Raw genomic sequence first — 6,502 nt, forward strand, 5'->3', positions numbered from 1 at the left:
TTTCATGTAAGGCTATACTCCAAATACTTTCATATTATACTTGCCAATACTTAAATCTATATTGGATGTCAACAAGTTTCTCGTTTTCAGAAACGCTTTTCTTCATGTAGCCGACCTGCAGCTTGGATCCACCCTGCTTCGATCATCATCAGTTTCCTTATTGCCGAAATAAAATACCTTGTCTACTGGTTTTAATGCCTCCTTTCCTGATCTAATTCCCTCACCGTCACTGGACTTAATTTTATTGCACTCCGTTACTCTCCTTTTACTTTTCTTGATGTCCATGTTATAACCGTTTTTCAAGAGTCTATCGAATCCGTTCAACTGACCATAAACTCTGTCTATGAGGAAACTGCTATGTCATCGATAATCGTCAAAGTTCTTATTTCTTCTCCCTGGACTTTAATTCCATTTCTAAATTTCTCTTTGGGATAATATTAGATACATATTCGCAGTTGGTAGAAATCTGCAGTCAGAGACAAATTTATTCTTAATCTCGTCATCACTGTGTTCCCTCTTTGCAGCACAGTAAAAAATTTAAATCTCTTTATGTTCCTTTACTGCTTGCTCAGTTTACGGATTGACTGACATGGAGGATATGCTACAGGATTTTGTTACTCCCTGCACAATTACAGCCCTCCTTTCAAATCCTACAGTACGTTTTCTGTACAAGTTGTTGACAACATTTCGTTTACTGTATTTTATCCCTAAGAAACGTAGTATCGAGTCAATTTTTAACATTAGAAACGAAACTTCCTGGCAGATCAAAATTGTATGCCGGATCTGGCCTCAAAACCGCGAACTTTGCCTTCCGCGCGTGAGTAATCTAACAACACTACCCAACCACAGCTAACGACCCGTCTTCACAGATTTGCTATCGCCAGTACCTCATCTGTTACCATCCAGACTTCACAGAAGTTCTCTTGCGAAACTTGCAGGACTAGCACTCCTGGATGAAGAAATATGCGGCGTCATAGCTTAGTCACAGCCTGGGGGATTGTTTCCAGATTGAATTTTTCATTTTGCAGCGGAGTGTGCGCTTATATGAAGCTTTCTGATAGATTAGAACTGCATGCACGACCGGAAGTCTAACCTGCGACCTCTGCATTTCGCAAGTAAGTGCTCCATTGACTGAGGAAATATTCATATCGGGATTTTTAACAGGTCACCACCACTTCATCGACGTTTGACTATACCGGCAAGAACGCGAGATTTCAAATCTTCGTACCACTTCCAACAACAAAATGTAGAGTAAATGTATAAACGTATAACACAGTCTGTTGATTTTCTGGTTTTAATATGAAAATTGTTGTATTAAAGTATATAGCATTGCTTAGTACCAATAAAGAACATTGGTTTAAGGAAACGCCCTCATTATGTTGCAAAACATGCATCTGTATAATGCGAGGGACATTCAGTAAGAAATGGCAATTTAGGTTGCAAAAATGCGGAATTTCCTAAGGGACGTAGTGGAATAATCCTGCTTCAGCCACTGTAGTTTCAAAAAGTTCCGATAGTTAAGTAGCCTTCAAAATGGCGTCTGCAATAGAGGTGCGTTCCAAGCAGAGAGCTGTCGTTGATTGGTTGATTAAGGAAGGATGGGAAAGAAGTTGGCCGTGCTCTTTCAAAGGAACCACTCCGGCATTTTCCTGAAGCGATTTAGGGAAATCACGGAAAACCTAAATCAGGATGGCCGGACGCGAGTTTGAACAGTCGTCCTCCCGAATGCGAGTCCACTGCGCCACCTCGCTCGGTTCTGTCACCTGGCAGTCAACAAAAGCTAGGTGAGTGGTTGGGCGACGTGTCAGTCGTCATCGCAACAAGGTTGCGCAAACCTGTCCTATCGCCCACGTGCCAATAGACCTAACACAGCTGTGACTTCTAGTGTTTACGTCGCCACAGATATGCAAACGAGCTTCTCCTTCTCCACGACAACTCAAGGTCTCACACTAGTCTGTGCACCCGAGAGGAGAGGAGACCACAACACTTCACTGGACCGCTCGTCCTCATCCACCCTACAGCCCAGACCTCACACCTTCCGACTTCCATCTGTCTGGCCCAACGAAGGATGCACTTTGCTGGAAGCAGTACGTGGATGATGAGGAGGTTATTGATACAGCAAGACATTGGCTCCAACATCGACCAGTAGAGTGGTACCATGCGGCCTACAGGTCCTCCCAGTAAGGCCGTCGCATTGAATGGAGGTTATGTTAAAAAATAGGGCTTTCTAGCCAAGAGAGTGGAGACTAATGTGCTATATTGTAATTCTGAATAAAACCAACCTGCTTTCAGAAAAAAAGTGTTGCGTTACTTATTGAATGCCTCTACCAAAATGATGTCACTTCCCAACTATTTAAAAACTTAAAATGCATGATGACCCAAATCTTTAGGGACGTAATTATCTTTGTTATATACACCGAGATAACAAAAGTAACGGATTGTCTCCTAATATCTTCCTTTTACCAGGCGTAGTGCAGCAGCCCTCGACGTGTCATGGACTCAACGAGTCTTTGGAAGCCCCGTGCAGAAATACTGAGCCATGCTGCCTCTACAACCGTCAATTATTGTGAAAGTGCAGCCGGTGCAGAATTTTATGCACGTACTGACATCTTGATTATGTCCCATAAATGTTCTATAGGATTCTTGTCGGGCGATCAGGGTGATCATATCATTCCGTCGAACTGTCCAGAATGTTCTTCAAACCAATCACGAAAAACTGTGGCCCAGTGACGTGGCGCATTATTATGCATAAAAATTCGATCCTTGTTTGGGAACATGAAGTCCATGAATGGCTGCAGATGGTCTCAGGTAGCCGAACATAATCATTTTTAGTCAATGATCGTCTCAGTCGGACCAGAGGACCCAGTCAGTTCATGTAAACACATCCCACACCATTATGGAGCCACCACAACCTTACACAGTGCCTCGTTGACATCTGGAGTCCATGGTTTCGTGGGGTCTGCACCACACTCGAATCCTACCATCGCCTCTTACCAACTGAAATCGGAACTCATCTGCCCAGGACACGGTTTTCCAGTCTGTAGGGTCCAAACGATATGGTCACAAGCCCAGGAGAGGCGCTGTTAGCGGAGGCCCTCGCGTCGGACATCTGCTGCCACAGCCCATTAACGTCAAATTTCGCCCCACTGCCCTAATTGATGCAATCGTCGTACGTCCCACATTGGTTTCTGCGGTTACTTCTCGCAGTGCTGCTTGTCTGTTAGCACTGACAACTGTACGCAAACGCCGCTGCTCTCGGTCGTTAAGAGAAGGCCGTCGGCCATTGCGTTGTCCGTGCTGAAAGTTAATGCCTGAAATTTAGTATTCTCGGCGCACTCTTGGTATTGTGCATCTCGGAATACTGAATTCTCTAACCATTTCTGAAATGGAATGCCCATGCGTCAAGCTCCAACTACCATTCCGCGTTCAAAGTCTGTTAACACCCGCTGTGCGACCACAAGCATTTCGAAAACCTTGTCACATGTACTTGTCGCTAGCCCGTGACTTTTTTCACCCCAGTATATCATTCTCAAAAACAGTACTTTGAGATTTTAGATTGATCTTTTTAAGCATAACCTTATTGGTTCCTCAGTAGAGTATAAGCGTTTGTTAAAATACTACGAAATTTCTAGCATAAAGAGCTATCTTCAGCAGCATTTTCTCTTGCTTACCTGTAGCATACTGCCACCTTGTCAGTTGCGCGGAAGATCTGTGAGACGCCTGTGTGTTTGTTCGCAGGAAGCGGACTCGGTGTGGCTGCTCAAGTTCTCGTCCTACCTGCTGGCCATCGCCGAGCAGCTGCTCCTCTACTGCTGGTTCGGCAGCGACGTCGCTACTGAGGTACGGTCAACAAGTATCTACACTAACTCATCAAAAGTATCCGGACATCTCTATGTAATGCGGAGCTGACAACTGGCTGTCATGAGAGGCGTACCCGCCAGTATAAATGGAGGCGGGGAGTATTCAGTTGTCAGCAGAGAAGGAATTACAGCAAAACGGATCGGTCGCGAGCGTGGGTTAGTAATTGGAGTCACCTGAGTACCGAATCCATCAGGGTCATTTCACCCCTTCTAAAGTGGCACAAATCGTTTGTTGGTGACGTGATTGTGAAGTGCAAACTCGCAGGAACAGCAGCAGCTAAAACAGACTAGGAACACTGAAACGTCCCGTTAGAAAATTGTGTATTACTGTGCTGGTAAACCTCTACGTTATTTGATTTTCAAACAGCTGAGCAAATCTGAACGTGCCCAGACATTTCTCTCTTTACTTATTCTGATCATCAATAAACTGACTCACAATGTGTTTAGCCCAACGCAATCTGACTTTCAATAGTCCCTACAAAAGAATGGCTCTGACTAACAATAATCTATACCTTTCATGAATCACTTACCTCACAAAAATCTTCATTACTCGAACTACTGCAATACAGCGAGCGTCAATACTGCCAGCTAAATAAAAGATTCTAACTACGGAAGGCACTAACTACTGATAGGCATAAGTAGCAAATGAAAAATTTTTATGGAGAACAAACAATGTATTTACCTTAAAAGTGTTCAAAAGTTATATATATATATATATATATATATATATATATATATATATATATATATATATATATATATATATACCGGTGAAAGTCGTTTTCCAATAGCTGTTATTGTTCCAGAGATATTTTGGGTGGACAAGATAGCTGGGACACCCTATATCAATGTGGGGCTGGGCCCATGAATGTACATATTTGGAAACATTCTAAAACGAAAGCATATGTGTTTTTTAACACAAACTTATGTTTTTTTTAAATGGACCTCCTATATTTTTTCTTCAGCAATCCATAGCATGACAAAGCACATACACAATGGCGTTGATTGCATCGCAATATTCCCATTACATCCCGAGATATTGAGACGCGAAGTTGACGCTTGAAACACCCGACATGCGCTGCTAGTGCACGTCCTGAGGCTCAGGCGTGAACCCCGTGCTATTTTACCCTGTGTAAACCGCTTCATCTCCGAATAATTAGTGCAACCTACATCTTTCTGAATCCACTTACTGTATTCATCTCTAGGTCTCCCTCTACGATTTTTACCTCCCCCGCCCCCTCACACACACACACACAATTCCCTCTAAGACCAAACTGATGATCCCTTGACGTCTCAGAATGTGTCCTATCAACGGATCTCATCTTTTAGTCAAGTTGTGCTACAAATTTCTTTTCTCCCCAATTCTGTTCAGTGCCTCTTCATATTTACACGATCTACGCATCTAATCTGGAGCATTCGTCTGTAGCACCGCATTTCACAATCTTCTGCTGTATTCTTGTCTAAACTGTTTATCGTCCATGTTTCACTTCTATACATGGCTACACTCCAGACAAATACCTCTCAAAAGACTTCCTAACACTTAAGTCTATATTTCATGTTAACAGACTTGTCTTCTTCAGTAACATTTTTCTTGCCATTGTCAGTCTACATTTTATATGCTCTTTACTTCAACCATCATCAGCTACTTTACTCCTCAAATAGCAAAATTCATATACTACCTTCAGTGCTTCGTTTCCTAATCCAATTTCCTCGCCATCGCCTGATTTAATTCGACTACTTTCCATTATCTTTATTTTGCTCTTGTTGCTGTCCATCTTATATCCTGCTTTCAAGACACTGTCCGTTCCGTTCAGCTGCTCTTCCAATTCCTTTGCTGTTTCTGACGGAATTACGTCGTCGGAAAACCTCAAAGTTTTTATTCATCTCCTTGGGCTTTAATTCCGACTCCAAATTTTTCTAAGTGGTCCTTGCTTGCTCGATATACAGAATGAACAACATTTGGGACAGGCTACAACCCCGTCTTACTCCAGTCTCAATTCTGCTTTCCTTTCATGCTCCTTACAACTGCCCTCTGGTTTCTATACGAGTTGTTAATAGCCTTTCGCTCCTTGTATTTTACCCCTTCTACCTCCAGAATTTCAAAGAGTATTGCAGTCAACATTGTCAAAAGCTTTCTCTAAGTCTACAAATGCTATAAACTTAGATTTGCCTTTCCTTAATCTATCTTCTAAGATAAGTCGTAGGGTCAGTATCGCCTCGCATGTTCCTACATTTCCAAGAAATCCAGACTGATCTTCCCTCAGGTCGGCGTTACTAGTTTTTCTATTCTTCTGTAAAGAATTCGTGTTAGTATTGCGCAACAATACTTATTAAACTAGTATTTCAGTAATTTTCACATCTTTCAGCAACTCTTTCTTTGGAATTATTACATTCTTCTTGAAGTCTGAAGGTATTTCGCCTGTCTCATACATCTTACACACCAGCTGAAAGTTTCGTCATGGCTAACCTCCCAAGGCTATCAGCAGCTCTGACGCAGTCGTCTACTCCCGGGGCCTTGTTTCGACTTAGGTCTTTCAGTGCTCTGTCAAATTCTAATCGCAGTATCATATCTCCCATCTCATCTTCATCTACGTCCTCTTCCATTTCTACACAACGCCTTCAAGTTCATCTTCCTTGTATAG

At 42.6% G+C, this 6,502-nt stretch overlaps 1 long non-coding RNA gene across 1 annotated transcript in view; it reads left to right on the plus strand.

Annotated features, from left to right (window-relative positions):
* Nucleotides 1–3,805, plus strand: part of LOC126259191 (uncharacterized) — a 38,679-nt gene extending 34,874 nt beyond the window's left edge. The window contains exon 3 of the long non-coding RNA XR_007546482.1: nucleotides 3,739–3,805. This is a non-coding gene — a long non-coding RNA (uncharacterized LOC126259191). The remainder of the gene's footprint in view (nucleotides 1–3,738) is intronic.
* Nucleotides 3,806–6,502: the final 2,697 nt, after the last annotated feature.

This window comes from Schistocerca nitens, chromosome 5, assembly GCF_023898315.1.
Source record: "Schistocerca nitens isolate TAMUIC-IGC-003100 chromosome 5, iqSchNite1.1, whole genome shotgun sequence".
NCBI classification, from domain to species: Eukaryota; Metazoa; Arthropoda; class Insecta; order Orthoptera; family Acrididae; genus Schistocerca; species Schistocerca nitens.